This window comes from Somniosus microcephalus, chromosome 21 (assembly GCF_052327205.1).
Source record: "Somniosus microcephalus isolate GS21.2 chromosome 21, FLI_Smic_1.0, whole genome shotgun sequence".
Lineage (NCBI taxonomy): Eukaryota > Metazoa > Chordata > Chondrichthyes > Squaliformes > Somniosidae > Somniosus > Somniosus microcephalus.
In genome coordinates, this window is record NC_141007.1 from 64,359,982 (window position 1) to 64,376,709 (window position 16,728).

Below are 16,728 nucleotides of genomic sequence, written 5' to 3' on the forward strand. Positions count from 1 at the left end.
GCAGGTGAGTTCGAACTTACTCGTCGCCACTGTAAAGTTCGCGCCTCAATAATACACGGACTTCGGGAGAACAGTTTAACAGGTATTTTACTGAACAAGAGGCAGCTTGAAACTGAAACTACAGAAGCCTGCTAGGGCCTTTTTTACAGGGGTGGTCACTGCCGGTACTGCAGTCTAAGACCAGTTATTCCCTTAAAGGTACATACACAACATCGCCCAACCCAATACTTGTCGGACGTTTTACAGGCGTCCTTGGACATAGCCTGCGGAATTGATCCTTTCTGCCCCTGTTTTCCATCCAGAAAGCAGGTTCAATTTTTCCCCCCACAGAGTTAATCAGGAAGATGATGAATGTTAGTAAATAGATTGCACAGCCGTGCACCATTTGATCTGTTGCTTTCTCTGCCAGTGTATGTTGGCAAATGGAAGCCCCAGTTTTTTGTTTCAAGTCTGTGTGGTTTGGAGTTTCAGGGGATTTAGAGAATGCTCCTCTTAAAGGGTTAGTTAAGTTACAACAGCTTTCACAGGCATAATAAAAGTACTGAATAGGCAGTGTCTCACTTCTGTGGAATTTCCCAGTTCAATCTCTTGGAAACATTTGAATAGAATAATGTTCCTGACTTGCGCTACACTGTATGAGACAGTGTATGAATTTGCATGTCTCTGTACTCATTCTTGGAAGTTGCAAAATTAGAGCTAAGCCATCAGGGGTGATGTCAGGAAGCACTTCACAAAAAGGGTAGAGGAAATCTGGAACTCTCTCCCTCAAAAAGCTGTTAAGGCTAGGTCAATTAAAAATGTCAAAATTCAGGTTGATAGTCTTTCATTAGGCAAGGGTATTAAGGGATATGGAACCAAGCCAGGTAAATGGAATTAAAATACAGATCAGCCCTGATCTAATTGAATGGTGGAACAGGCTCGAGCAGCTGAATGGCCTCCTCCTGTTCCTATCCTCCTGCAGAAGATCTGAATTAGGCGGGGACCCGGATACACTGGGTTTTGTATCACTGCTTTCTGGGAGAGGGGGCCAGCAACACCCCACATTTTGCAGCCTTCCCCAACTGGTGGGTGCCTAAGATGCATCCCCAATGGCACAGGCACCCGCCCGGATTAATTAAATTAGGTGACCTCTGTATTGATTTCTTTGTGGGTTCAATGACGACACATTTATGAAAGAGATGTCTTTTTATCTAAAGTATGTTCAACTCAGTTAAACAGCATTACAGGAGACACCATGCTGGAAATCCATCTAAAACGAAACTAAAACTAAACTGCTTGTCTCTGTCACATGCCCTCTGCTGGTCAGGCATAAGTAATCAATCAGGCAAACATGCTGGTAAGGCATCATAATCAAACAGGCAAATACCATCACTATTTGCTGATATCATTACATCTCCCTTTCTTAAAACAAAAGTATTTTACTTTTATCTAACAACATGTTTTCTTTGTATTACTCTTCATTTTAACTGTAACACTTAATGAACTTACATTATCATTATCAGGATCAAGGTTTTTTAACCTTGTTTTGTGTGTTCACATGAAATATGTAAATACCTAGAACTTGAAGAAAGAATAAGATAACATTACTTCCTTCTATAACAATAGTCCTTAAATTTGCTCAATGAGTCTCTCAGGAGGCTTCACGTGTCTTGAGGATTTTCTGATTGATTGTCCTTGAATCTGAGTTGTTGCCTCAGATGATGGTTTCTCAGCTGTGTGATCAGGTTGTTCAACAGTATCAGTCTTTTGACCTGCTGTGTGATCCGGTTGTTCAACAGTATCAGTCTTTTGACTTGCTGTGGCTGGTCCCATGAGAAGATCCCGACGATTTCTTCTCAGAACAGCACCCTCATCTGTCTGAATGGTGTATGATCTTGGTTGAACTTCACTCAGGACAGTTCCCTTCTGAGTCCATGTGTTTGTTTTGTCTTTGAACCTTACTTGGTCACCAGTGTGGAGTTCAGGTAGGTTTTGTGTTCCTCGGTCATAGTAGTACTTTTGCTTTTCTTTCTGTTGTTCTTTGAACTTCCTCACTTTCTCCCCCTCTTTTGTTTTCAGGAGGTTCTCCGGGATGGGTAGGTTTGACCTTAGCCGACGTCCCATAAGGAGTTGGGCTGGTGACATACCACACTCGAGCGGCGTTGTGCGGTATACAAGCATGCTCTGGTAGAAGTCAGTTCCACTGTCTTTTGCCTTGTACATCAGTCTTTTCACTGTCTGGACCGATTTTTCCACTAGTCCATTGGACTGTGGAAAGTGAGGACTTGACGTTGTGTGGACAAAGTCCCACTCTTTGGCAAAGTGTCGGAAACTTGCATTGTAAAGCTGGGGTCCGTTGTCTGTGAAGACCTCGCTTGCCATGCCATGTCTGGAGAATATGGCTTTCATACATGTTATCACAGCATCTGCAGTGGTGGTGTACAGTCTACAAACCTCTGGATACAGGGAGTAATAGTCTGTGACTACAAGATAGTCCTTCCCTTGACATCCGAATAGGTCAGCGCCTACCTTCTGGTAAGGTCTGGCTGGCGCTGGGTGTGGCTTTAGTGGTTCTACCGGATTGCTTGCTCGATATTTCAGGCATATTGTGCAGTTTGACACTTCATTTGTCACATCTTGGTTGATTCGTGGCCAGTACATCACCTCTCGTGCTCTTTTCTTACACTTTTCGATTCCCAGATGTCCTTCATGGATCCTTTTTAACATCTCTTTTCTCAGACTCTTTGGGATAACTATTTTACTTCCTTTGTAGATGATGTCTTTGACCACTGATAGTTCCGCCCTGCAGTTCCAGTACTCTGCCATGTCAGGTGAGCAGTCTTGCTTCATGTTGGGCCATCCATCCAAGATGCTTTTCCTCAGTCGTCTCATTGTTTCATCTTTGTTTGTCTCAGTCTTTATGAGCTCCATTTTTGCATCTGCTATGGGCAGTGCACTTGTGATCATGTCCACGTAGGCGTTCACTTTTTCATCCATTTTGGTGTTTGCGGGCTCACTTGGGTCAACAGCTCTGGACAACGTGTCTGCTGTATACATCAGCTTACCCGGTGTGTATGCAACATTCAGTGTATAGCGTTGCAGCCTGATCATCATTCTTTGTATTCTAAGCGGACAGCTATTTAGTGGCTTTTGGAACAATGCAATCAAGGGCTTATGGTCAGTCTCTACCCTGATTGCTTGTCCTGCCACAAACTGGTGAAATCTTTCACAGGCGTATGTGATGCTGAGCAGCTCCTTTTCTATTTGAGCATATCGCGTCTCCGCGTCTGTCATTGAGCACGATGCATATGCAATAGGTTGCCAGTAGTCATATTTTTGCAGAAGAACGGCACTGAGCCCACTCTGTGATGCATCTGATGATATCTTGATGGGTCTCGCTGGGTCATAAAACCTTAGAACTGGTTCCTCTGTGAGCAGTTTCTTTAGATCGCTCCATGACTTCTCATGCTCATGATTCCATTCCCATTCTATGTTCTTTTCAGTTCGTCTTCTCAGTGGCGCCATCTTTTCTGAGAGGTTGGATATGAATTTACCCATGTAATTGATCATTCCATTAAACCTCTGCACGTCCTTTTTGCATTGTGGCTTTGGCATATTCTCAATGGCGGACACCTTTCTGGGATCTGGTCTGATGCCCTCACTGCTAAGGATATCTCCCACGAATGTCAGTTCTGTCACCCCGAGCTGGCATTTCTCTCTATTCAGCTTCAGGTTTGTTTTCCTTGTTGCTTCCAGCACTTTTTTCAGTCTCTCGTCATGCTCAGTTCTCGTGGTTCCCCATAATATGATGTCATCCATTGATGTATCAACTCCCTCCAGGTGCTCATAGATCATATGGATAGTTTTGTGATACACTTCAGGAGCTGAGGCAATGCCAAATGGTAACCTTAGGAATCTGTATCTGCCAAATGGACTGTTGAACGTGCACAGTCTTGAACTTGCCTCGTCCAATTTCATCTGCCAAAATCCTGATGATGCATCTAACTTGCTGAAAAACTTTGCATTTGCAAACTGTGACATGATTTCCTCACGTGTAGGAAGCTTGAAGTGCTCTCTCTTTATTGCTCTGTTTAGATCTCTTGGATCCAGGCAAATTCTGAGCTTTCCATTCTTTTTGTCCACTACGACGAGGGAACTCACCCACTCAGTTGGCTCATCTATCTTCTGAATCACGTTCAGGCTTTCCATCCTGTCCAACTCTGCCTTCAGTTGTTTTTGAAGAGCAAACGGAACTTTTCTGCATGGATGTATGACCGTTGGCATGCTTTTATCTACTCTGATCGTGTGTTCTCCTGGAATGCAGCCTAAACCCTGAAATAGGTCTTTGTACTCTTTCATGAGTTCATCATAGACTGTCTCTCCTTCGCTTTCCACAACGAGGACTCTCTTTACCAGGTTCAGTCTCTCACAGGCTATTAAACCTAGTATGGCTTGCACATCCTTTGGCACCACGATTAATGCTAGCGTGTGCTCTCTGTCCTTGTGTGTCACTTTGACAATGCATCTTCCTTTCACTGGTATATCAGTACCTGAGTATCCTGTCACTTTCACTTTTATTCCATGTATCTTTGGTCTGGGTCTAATTTTCTTAAAATCAGTCTCTGATATCACATTAACTTGTGCTCCAGTATCCAATTTAAATGGAATGTGTATGTCATTCACTTTTAGTGTCAACATCCAGTCTCTTTTTTCTTTTTTGTTTTCAGACACAACATCTACATAGAACTCCTCTATCCCGCTTTCATCTACTGCATGGACCTTGCTTTGTTGTGCTTGGTTCTTACAGCAACGGGCATAATGGTTGTTTTTGTTGCAACTATTGCATTTTTTACCATATGCTGGACACTTTTTTGGTGGATGCTGTGTACCGCATCGACTACATGACTTTCGATTGCCCCTTTCATTTTTGTTCGCTGGCCACGCCTCTTTTTTCACATTGGCGCTCATTTTGTTAAACGGTTTGTGTCCGTTCTTTCTCACTGCATCCACTTTGCAGCTACTGTCACTGAACAGCTCCTTTGCCTGCGACTTCACAGTCTCTGTAGCCCTACACAGTGCTATGGCTTTTCCCAGGTCTAGATTTTGCTCTCTTAGCAGTCTTTCCCTTAGACCATTATCTGGAATACCACACACCAGTCTGTCTTTTATCAGCATGTTGTGCTTCGGTTTCTCAGTTCAGTCACATACTGATCAATAGTCTCTCCCGTTTTCTGTACACATGTGAAAAATCTGTGCCTTTCAAACGTCACGTTACATTTAGGTATGCAGTAGGCCTCAAACTGTTCCATTATTTTATCTAGCTTCATTTTGTCTCCATCAGCAGCGAATGTGAAGTTATTATACACCTCCAGCGCTTCATCACCCACGACATGTAAGAACAGTGACGCTTTCATTTTATCACTTTTCTCGTCAGCTCCGATTGCTGATAAATACAACTCCAAACGTTGTTTGAATCTCCTCCAATTTTCAGCCACATTACCTGTCAACTGAAGCTTCGCGGGTGGGTGTAAACATTCCATTTTTCACTTCGTTAGCTATTCTCCAATGGTAAGTAACGATGTTCTCTTTTGGCTTGCTAATATGTGGAGAGCTGATTTAACTTCAGATTTTTTCTCTTCATCTCTTTCATTCACTTCTGACACCATGTATTGATTTCTTTGTGGGTTCAATGACGACACATTTATGAAAGAGATGTCTTTTTATCTAAAGTATGTTCAACTCAGTTAAACAGCATTACAGGAGACACCATGCTGGAAATCCATCTAAAACGAAACTAAAACGAAACTGCTTGTCTCTGTCACATGCCCTCTGCTGGTCAGGCATAAGTAATCAATCAGGCAAACATGCTGGTAAGGCATCATAATCAAACAGGCAAATACCATCACTATTTGCTGATATCATTACAACCTCTCTCTGACTCTGTAAATGTTGGCAGGGTCCACTGCAGAGGTCGCCAGCGATTGGATCCTAGTGCTCATGCCAGCTTCAATGGCACATGAATTTTCAGGGCCAAATAGTTAATTCAAGTGTGCTGTGTTGGTCATGCTATCTTCTGGAGTGGCTTGGAGTGGAACTAAAGTGCTGCAAGAACAATGATCGAGGATCGTGCGAGTCCTGAAGGGTACGAGGTCTCTACAAAGGTAGAAAACCACAGAGCTGCAGCTTCTTTTTCTATTATTTGTTTATGGGATGCGGGCGTCACTGGCAAGGCCAGCATTTATTGCCCAACCCTCATTGACCTTGAGAAGGGGGTGGTGTGCCGCCTTCTTGAACCGCTGCAGTCCATGTAATGAAGGTACTCCCACACTGCTGTGAGGGAGGGAGTTCCAGGATTTTGACTCAGCGATGATGAAGGAACAGCGATATATTTCCAAGTCAGGATGGCGTGTGACTTGGAGAGGAACTTGGAGGTGGTGGTGTTCCCATGTGCCTGCTGCCCTTGTCCTTCTAGGTGGAAGAGGTTACGGGTTTGGGAGGTGCTGCCGAAGAAGCCTTGGTGAGTTGCTGCAGTGCATCTTGTAGATGGTACACACTGCAGCCACGGTACGCCGGTGGTGGAGGGAGTGAATGTTTAAGGTGGTGGATGGGGTACCAATCAAGTGGGTTGCTTTGTCCTGGATGGTGTCGAGCTTCTTGAGTGTTGTTGGAGCTGCACTCATCCAGGCAAGTGGAGAGTATTCCATCACACTCTTTACTTGTGCCTTGTAGATGGTGGAAAGGCTTTGGGGAGTCAGGAGGTGAGACACTTGCCGCAGAATACCTAGCTTCTGACCTGCTCTTGTTGCCACAGTATTTATGTGGCTGGTCCAGTTAAGTTTCTGGTCAATGGTGAGCCCCAGGATGTTGATGGTGGGGGATTCGGCAATGGTAATGCTGTTGAATGTGAAGGGGCGGTGGTTAAACTCTCGCCTGTTGGAGATAGTCATTGTCTGGCACTTCTGTGGCGCGAATGTTACCTGCCACTTATCAGCCCAAGCCTGAACGTCGTCCAGGTCTTGTTGCATGCGGGCATGGACTGCTTCATTATCTGAGGAGTTGTGAATGGCACTGAACACTATGCAGTCATCAGCGAACATCCCCATTTCTGACCTTATGTTGGAGGGAAGGTCTTTGATGAAGCAGCTGAAGATGGGCCTAGGACACTGCTCTGAGGAACTCCTGCAGCGATGTCCTGGGGCTATGATGATTGACCTTCAACTACTACAACCATCTTCCTTTGTGCTAGGTATGACTCCAGCCAGTGGAGATTTTTCCCCCCCGATTCCCATTGATTTCAGTTTTACTAGGGCTCCTTGATGCCACACTCGGTCAAATGCTGCCTTGATGTCAAGGGCAGTCACTCTCACCTCACCTCTGGAATTCAGCTCCTTTGTCCATGTTTGGACCAAGGCTGTAATGAGGTTGGGAGCCGAGTGGTCTTGGCAGAACCCAAACTGGGCATCCGTGAGCAGGCTATTGGTGAGTAAGTGCCGCTTGATAGCATTGTCGATGACACCTTCCATCACTTTACTGATGATTGAGAATAGACTGATGGGGCGGTAATTGGCCTGGTTGGATTTGTCCTGCTTTTTGTGGACAGGACATACCTGGGCAGTTTTCCACATTGTTGGATAGATGCCAGTGTTGTAGCTGTACCGGAACAGCTTGGCTAGAGGCACAGCTAGTCTTCACCATGATAGCCGGGATGTTGTCGAGGCCTATAGCCTTTGATGTATCCTGTGTGCTCAGCCATTTCTTGATATCACGTGGAGTGAATCGAATTGGCTGAAGACTGGCATCTGTAAGGGTGGGGACCGCAGGAGTAGGCCGACATGGACCATCCACTCAGCACTTCTGGCTGAAAATGGTTGCAAACGCTTCAGCCTTGTCTTTTGTACTCATGTGCTGGGTTCCACCATCATCGAGGATATGGATATTCATGGAACCTCCTCCTCCCGTTAGTTGTTCAATGGTCCACTACCATTCACGACTGGATGTGGCAGGACTACAGAGCTTTGATCTGATCCGTTGATTGTGGGATCACTTAGCCCTGTCTATAGCATGCTGCTTCTGCTTTTTAGCATGCATGTAGTCCTGTGTTGGAACTTCCCCAGGTTGGCATCTCATTTTTAGGTACGCCTGGTGCTGTTCCTGGCATGCTCTTCTACACTCCTTATTGAACCAGGACTCTCCACTGCTGTCGCTGGCTCCACCATCTGCTGATGCTCACTTGTGAGCTGCGTTACACCTATTGAACCAGGACTCTCCACTGCTGTCGCTGGCTCCACCATCTGCTGATGCTCACTTGTGAGCTGCGTTACACCTATTGAACCAGGACTCTCCACTGCTGTCGCTGGCTCCACCATCTGCTGATGCTCACTTGTGAGCTGCATTACACCTATTGAACCAGGACTCTCCACTGCTGTCGCTGGCTCCACCATCTGCTGATGCTCACTTGTGAGCTGCGTTACACCTATTGAACCAGGACTCTCCTAGCTCTGCTCTGCTGCATGTGGACACAGTGCCTCTGGGGCCATCCAGAAAGAGAGCGGTGCTGGAACCTTCTGTTTCAATAACTCTCTTATCTCAATAGCCAGAATGCTTTCACAGCTTTTTCATAGTTAGTTTTCTAGATTTCCAAATCCAGTTTGTCATGTTTTAATAAGACCAGAATTCTTTCAAAAGATAGTGTATTTTTCTGAATAGGTTATATGGCTTATTCCTTCACAGAGCGGGTGGCCACTCCTTACCAGTGGCTGTTAAAGTCACCACCACACTCAGCTTCTTTGCTTCAGGGTCCTTCCAGAGATCATCAGCAGACATCAGCGGCATCTCCCAGTCGGCTGCACACGCTTGCATCACGCAGGTTACCGATGCCCTCTTTGCAAAGGCGCACAATTACATCCACTTCTCCACGGATGAAGCAAGTGCAACTGCGCGTGCGGTTGGGTTTACAAATATGGCAGGCTACCCAAGGGTGCAGGGCGTTGTAGACTGCACACATGTGGCCATTAGGGCACCCCATCACAACCCAGCTGTGTTTGTCAACCGCAAGGGCTTCCACTCCCTTAACGTCCAGCTGGTGTGTAACCACAAGAAGAACATTATGCATGTTTGTGCCAAGTTCCCTGGAGTTACCATGACTCGTTCATCCTGCAGCAGTCTACTGTGCCTCAGCTGTTCAATCCACCAGACAACTTTCCGGATGGCTACTTGGAGACAAGGGCTATCCCCTGAAGACGTGGCTAATGAGGAGGCCATCAAACGAAGCTGAGGAGCGCTACAATGTGAGCCACATTTCCACCAGAAGCATCATAGTGCAAACCATCGGCTTGCTCAAAATGCGATTCCAATGCCTCGACAGATCTGGTAGAACCCTGCGGTACACACCAGCCAGGGTCTCAAGAATCATTGTGGTCTGCTGTGCCCTGCACAACATCGCACAGCAGTGTGGCGTAGCGGTGCCTGAGGAACAAGTGGCTCAGCGCACAGCCTCCTTGGAAGGAGGAGGAGGAGGAGGCGACAGATGAAGGATGCCTTGCGTGGGCGGATGTGCCAATTCCACCAGCACGTGAGCACGTTGAGGCAAGGGATGCATTTATCCATGCCAGATTTGTGCAATGTGATGCATCAACCACATATGGCTGGCACATGGAAATGAATGTATGGCCCACCTTATCAACACACCATACAGCATCTGTGCAATAAACTGTGGTTTTCTATCCCTCTCACTACCATCATTACAGATGAAAGGCGCCCTGACCCCTCACTGTGCAATTTCCATTTCTGAGTACAAATAGGCCAACTCTTTGAATGTTTGCCATCACTTTTCTTTAATACATTAATAATAACGATGACAAATGCTTGTATCAGATGAAAACACCCAAGTGACTACCCTTGTGACTATTTGTGTGTTAACTTTCTCTTACGCGTGCTTCTATGTGGTTCTTCCCCTGTGGCTTCAGCAGATGTAGAGGCACCTTGCTCACTTTGATGATGCGCCTGCTTCGACATCTTAGGCGGGCGTCCTCTCGGTATGGGAGCCTGGGAGGGCCGCGCAACAGTCTGCTCCTCCTGCAGCTGTGCAGGGGCTGAGACGGCCATCTCAGTTGGGTGAGGAATCTGGGGCTCTGACCGAGGGCTCCGCTGTGGCATGGGAGTGTGAGCACTTGGAAAGGAGCCCACACTTCCTGGTTATACCCACCAACACCCCTCTCATGGACCACCGCATTTCACTGCTAGCAAGTAGCTAGAGAGCACCTTGCTGTACATCAGTGGGGCCATAAGGACCCGTCTCTGTACTGACAGTCCTCATAACGGGGACATCCATGTAACTCTGGTTCCTCTCCTCAATAGATGCCCATCTATCCTCCATATCAGACCATCTGTTTAGAAGAGTCACCGTACTCATTTGAGTCTGGCGATTTATGTCCTCCATGGCGGCACCTACATTCGCCATTGCGTGCACCACCGCATCGCTCATGTTTGAGATGAACTCCTCCATTCCCTGCACACTCGCAGTTAATGTGGATGCAAACCCAGTCAGAGACTCTTGCGCTTGTTCCTGGAGTTCCAACACCGCTCTCTTTCTGGATGGCCCCAGAGGCACAGTGTCCACATGCAGCAGAGCAGAGCTAGGAGAGTCCTGCGACCTCCGACAAGGACTCTCCACTGCTGTCGCTGGCTCCACCATCTGCTGATGCTCACTTGTGAGCTGTGATACACCATGTTACAACACTACTCTATGTTGCAAAGGACCCACCGAGGTGTGCGTATCTGCGCTGGAGCTGGGTGCGCTGACGTCGGGTGACGTTGCTCCCTCAGAGGTTCCAAGTTCCTCTGAGGAGTCGTCCGGCTCTTCCTCCTGGACAGTGGGGAGGGGCTCTTGAAGGTCAGGTGTGGGAGCAAAGGCATGAGTAAGACATTTGATATTTAGGTACCAAAAACATCCTATTGTGCAGATGATCAGAGGTCAATCTGTATGAACATCAGATGCCATTTCAGTCACTCATGAAATCGAAATGAGAGGGTTGCAAATCTATTCTGTCACCAGCTCGCTCTACTGCACCCGTCTCTCCGTCCCCCACTTCCAGCTCCTCTGCACCTCCGACTATGTCGAGAGCAGCCTCCTCAGCGTTTGTTAAAGTTGTGAGTGATGGTGGGCCTCCTCCTGTCCTCGCTCTCTCCCTCTTATTGTGGGCTCTCTTTTCCTGCAATGAGGGACACAAGTGGCGTTTCAGCGAGATTGATGGAGTGAGTATAAAGATTACATATCATAGAAGCTTAGAGGGAGACCAAGATGGAGTGAGGTGCCAAAATCAAGGTGTCTCCCTGTGCCTTGTTAGTTGTTGTCATTGCATTACAGTGAGAGCGAGTGTGAGGGGTGCATAGTAGGATGGTGAAGTGATTCTGTACATAGGGAGAGATGGATAGGTAAGGGTGCAAGGGAAGTAAGGGTAAGGTGGGATGTGGAGGAGTAGGCTGATAATGCAGAGTGTTGGTGATGAGAACAGATGGGAAGCAGATTGAAGGTAAGTGTGATGTGATACGCACTTTTGCTGAGTGTAGCAGATCATTGAACCCTTTTCGGCATAGCACCCAGGTATGTGAGCACAAGGACCTAACGCTTACCTCCTCAGCAGTTTGTAGCCAGGCTGCCTTTGTCTGCTGAGGAAGCTTCCTCCGGCCATCGAGAGGGAACAGAACATCCCTGCGCCCTCTTACTCCCTCCATAGTGTTATGTTCATTAATAAATAGACATTCTTATTATGAACACAGTTAGCTTCTAGCTAGTCATTTATTCAGTACACGTTCTCTAGGTACAGTATCTGTAGAGATGCAGCATGTGTGCTCCTGTGTGCAGGCTGCCATCTTGACTGTTGCCTTGTGGGTAGCCTAGTGCCTCATGGGTAATGTAGTCTTAATATATATACAGCTGGGTAGTGTAGTCTTATACATACAGCTATATACAGCTCTACAGCTCCACCTAGTGTCCACTATAGAATGACATGTTATTGATCACTACACACAGGAGAATGGAAGGAGTCATCATCAAATCGAGGAGCAGCCTTCGATCTTGCAGCAGTCATTCCCAGAGGACCCGTTTTCAGGAGCAGCATAAACCAAATGAAATGCAAAGGCTACATGGGCCCTTTAAAAGCTCCAGAATGGAAGACATCAGCAGAGGGGAGCAGCAGACCCGAACCCACTGATTGAGCCCGGTAGCACGCACGGCGGGCTTAATAAGCCCAGTTAAATAAAAATCGTGATTTCGGAGTGGCTGAAGCCAGCAGTGGGACCGGAAGCCGCCGACCATTCAACCGGACTCTGGCCCACCTCAGGCCCGACTCCGACCCGCCTCCGACCCGACTCCGACCAGACTCCGACCCACCTCCGACCCAACTCCGATCCGACTCCGACCCGACTCCAACCTGCCTCCACTGGGAAAATCGTGGCCATAGTGTCTATTCTCCACAAATTACCGTCTGCCTCTCTGCAAACCATGCTTCATCTGTTACTTTTCGCTCATCGAGTGGGCTAAAGTCAGGGCTCCAAGACAGCAGAAAGTCAATAAAGGCAAATTAAGATCAGGGAAGTTTGTAAACCGACTATTTATCATTGTGGTAATTGTTTTTGTCCAAATTCTGAGTGAAAACGCAGAAACAAGAGGTACGATGAATATTGGCACTAAGCCCCACAGGCATCTGACACAGCTGCATATTTGTGGTTTGAGTAAGATTGGTTAAAAGTAACATTTCGCATTTGTGGACATTCTATTTTGATCCTCTCGGTTTCAGTCAGCCATCCTTTCTGCTGCAAAGCTGCTGCCCTCCCCAGTATTTCTTCACACAAAAGGGTTTACATATAAATGTTTCAAAAACAAACTGTTTTCAGATAGGAAGTGTTAAGCTTCGAGTATAAAGTCACCTAGGCACGGTCAATGAGTGCCTTTGTTTTAGACAACTAACAAGTAGTAATCATTGCTTTTATTACAATGAATTTGCAAGCACACTTAATCCACATTAACAGGATGGGAATGGTGTGATATGGTTCCACAGTACGTGTACTTTGATTTATGATCTGTTAGAATTCCAATGATTGTAATATCTACAATATTGATTTTCTCTGGCTTGGGCATTCAGTACTGTGTGGTAATCGGGCCTGAGAGATTTATGGACTATTTCGGCAAACTGACAACTTTACAACCATGACCTTGTGATGAATGGTTAAAGGAATTAGCAAACTGCTCACAGTTTTGCCCATGGTCAGTTGAGAAATGTTCAGTTTATTTAATACATAGGAGTTGGGAGGTTTGCGAAACTTGCTCCCACTGAAACCTAGTGGTTAGTTATAGGCAATTGTTCACACGCAGGATATCCAGTCCAAATGTTTACATAGGTAATGTCAATGTTAATATGAAAATTGACCAAAAATCTCGACAACAAGAAGTTGGACAGGAGTGCATGCATATGCAAGATTTTTAATATCTATATTAATACTTTGGCAAAAGGACTTAAGGTGTACAAATTAGACCTCGTTGCTTCCAAATTACAGGTGTAAAACGGGCACAACTAGGCCCAATTTTGGGGACCAATGTCCTCTGCCCCAAAGATGCCTGAAAAATGTGCAACCCAAATTTAGGTCACAATTTTCAGGCGCCCCTGGGAGGTTGCAGGGGGGCACCTAAAACAGGTGTTAGGTCGATAACATATGTAAATGAAAGGCCTAGTGCCTGTTTTAAGTTCCCTCACAGAAATCGGGTAGCAATGAGCAGGGCAGGCGTTGGGCCTGTCCCACTTGGGATTCTTCAGCAGCCACTGCCGCCTAAGCAGTGGCCACACATTACAGGCAGCTTTTTCCAAACAAGCTTTAAAGAAACACCTTCTTGTGGTGCCAAGAGGATCGGGATGGCTGCCCCCGACTCCACGGTTGTCACAACGACCAACGCCCCCTCCCCCTCCCCCCTCCCCCCCACTCCCGCCAGTTGCCTGCTGGAATCCCCTTCGAGTGGCTGCCGGTGAAACAAGCAGAACAACATTGATTATCTTGAAATGCAGGAGCTGCCCGTGGAGGTGTGACAGGCGCCGGCAGCTCGAGCAAAAGAATGTGAATGAAGCCAGAGGCCCAATTTCAGACCAGCCGAGAACAGGCCCAGAAGAATTTGCACTCCGAAACATTCTTATCCTTAAAGCGTTCATGCGTGAAATACGCTCAAGTAATTTTTAAAAATGTATGTTATTTAACTTGTTTGTAAGTGACAAACACATGTATATTTTTTCCTGTTGGTGCTGATTCATGTGCATTTTCTCAGCTTTCTCCAACAGTGAGCTGGTCCTCATTGCCTGTTATAATAGAAGCTGTAAACATTAATCTCATATAACACCTCAAAGTAGAACACAATACTGGCAGAGAACATACAGGGGAAATATTTCAACTGAAAGGTGCCTCAGGGTGTTCTTACCCGTAAATGATTGACATGAATTCCAGTCAATGTGTGTTGTGGTTTAATGTATTAATATCAGGATCCAATGATTTATATAATTATCATAATCAAGAACCAACCATGACACTTGTTACATTTGTCCTTTGTACAGATGTAAGTGATTTGCCATAAAATGATCTTCAATTTCTCACAAATGTGCATTTAAGATTAAAATGTGTGTGTATGTATGTGTGTGAGAGAGAGAGAATCTGTGTGTGTGTATGAGAGTGTGAGTGTGTGAGTGTATGTATGTGTGAGAGAGAGAGCAGAAAGAATTCGACCCAACACAATCGTCGCTAAGCAAAAGGAAAAATATCTGTCATATTGGGCAGAAACAACAAAAACCCAAAGCAAACTCAATTGCTACTTGGCCCTAAACAGACAATACAACATGGCTGATTACCTGACCATGGTAAAGGATAGCAAACTGAGAAAAACCTTGACAATGTACAGACTTAGTGAACATAGCCTGGCGATCGAAAAAGGTAGACACAGGCAGACCCGGCTACCAAGAGAGGACAGGATATGCTCTCACTGCAGTCAGGGAGTGATGGAGACAGAGATGCACTTCCTCACAGCTTGTAGAAAATATCAGGGCATAAGGGAGAATTTCTACCCAAAATTCACAAAAATATGCCCGGAATTCAGAAATTTGAATGACGACCAAAAACTCCCATACCTACTAGGGGAAGAGAGAAATTGTGTAACATTAGCGGCACACTATGTTACAGCTTGCCATAAACAGAGGGACAACCACTAAATATAAGAAAAGAGTATATACAAATTATATGAATGTATATTTATACACTCAGGGATATATCTGTTTATACACTGTATGGATAGATCTGTATTTTTGTGTACAACCATGAATGTTTTTCGATGCTTTGGCAACATAAGATGTACCTTGTCATGCCAATAAAGCGATTTGAATTGAATTGAATTGAATTGAGAGAGAATCTCTGTGTGTATGAGAGTGTGAGTGTGTGAGTGTATGTATGTGTGAGAGAGAGAGAGAATCTTTGTGTGTGTATGAGAGTGTGAGTGTGTGAGTGTATGTATGTGTGAGAGAGAGAGAGAATCTCTGTGTGTGTATTGAAGTAAGATATTAAAAATTGGATTTAATAAGGTAAAACAAACCAGGATTCATCTATAACACCAATATATAAAATGGAGGGAATAGGTTAATTTGTGCTCTGAGTTGAACAATAGAAGTCTGTAAAAATTGTATAAACCCAGATAAGGTTTAAACAGGACTATGGGTTAACTGCGGAGAGATTAAAACTGTCAAAACAACCCCTTAGAAAGAGGGAGAGATATATGGGTTCGGCCACGCGAGTCGACACCCTTGCACTTAAGGGTTTGTTAAGTGTGAAGCTCAATAGGGTTCTATTCTTTTAACTAACTAAAGTGTTTTTGCTCTGTAGAAATAATTCAAGAGAGAGAGACAGAAAGTCTGCGGATTGCCCGCTTTGGAAAGATCTACTATCTTAGAGAAATACTTAGAAAGACCAAGCCATCTGACAACAGCAAATGGACGATCGTAAAGTAATAAAATTGAGGCCCGGGTCATGAGAAAGTAACAAGACCAACTGATAACGAAATGTGAGATTTGTAAGCGACTGGAAGAATGGAATGTCATGGTTTTATAATTACAATTTAACTATAATTCTGTATATGTTAATAAGCTTATCCCCGCCTTTAGGGCAGGGCCTTAAGTTTTGTATAACTGTGAGAACCTCAAGAGATTCGGTGGAGTTGGAGCCTTGTGTTGGGACGCAAGAGCCATAGCTCCCCAGGCCTGAATAAACCGTTTTTACTTCAATTATTGGGTCTGTCTTTCTTACAACAAGCCAGTGTTGTCGACTGTGTATATCACTCAGTCCACACTTTGGGGGCTTACATCAATTGGCGACGAGGATGGGATTCGCGTTCTGAACCAGACTCTCGGACAGCGTTAACCTAAGACGGGTGAGTATGTTTTAATTACCACCTGTAAAATTAGGGGTTAATCGCTGGCGAGACGGTGAGTCAGAATCGACGTATAAAAGAACTATAAGAAGAAAGACACCCTTAATTGAAGGCGGTTAAAAAGATAGGGATAAGGTATTCCCTAAGCCGTATAGCGGCAAACCGACAGGGGCGGAAAAACCCCGGGAGGCAGAGAAGTCCTCATTTAGCCGTAGGTAGGCGAACCGACGGGGCGGAAAACCCCGGGAGGCAGAGAAGTCCTCATTTAGCCGTAGGTAGGTGAACCGACGGGGCGGAAA

The 16,728-nt window shown here is 45.6% G+C and overlaps 1 long non-coding RNA gene across 1 annotated transcript in view; it reads left to right on the forward strand.

The window, feature by feature from the left end:
- Positions 1 to 16,283, forward strand: part of LOC147102879 (uncharacterized) — a 53,532-nt gene extending 37,249 nt beyond the window's left edge. Inside the window, exon 2 of the long non-coding RNA XR_015073149.1 lies at positions 15,886 to 16,283. This is a non-coding gene — a long non-coding RNA (uncharacterized LOC147102879). The remainder of the gene's footprint in view (positions 1 to 15,885) is intronic.
- The last annotated feature ends 445 nt before the right edge of the window (positions 16,284 to 16,728 follow it).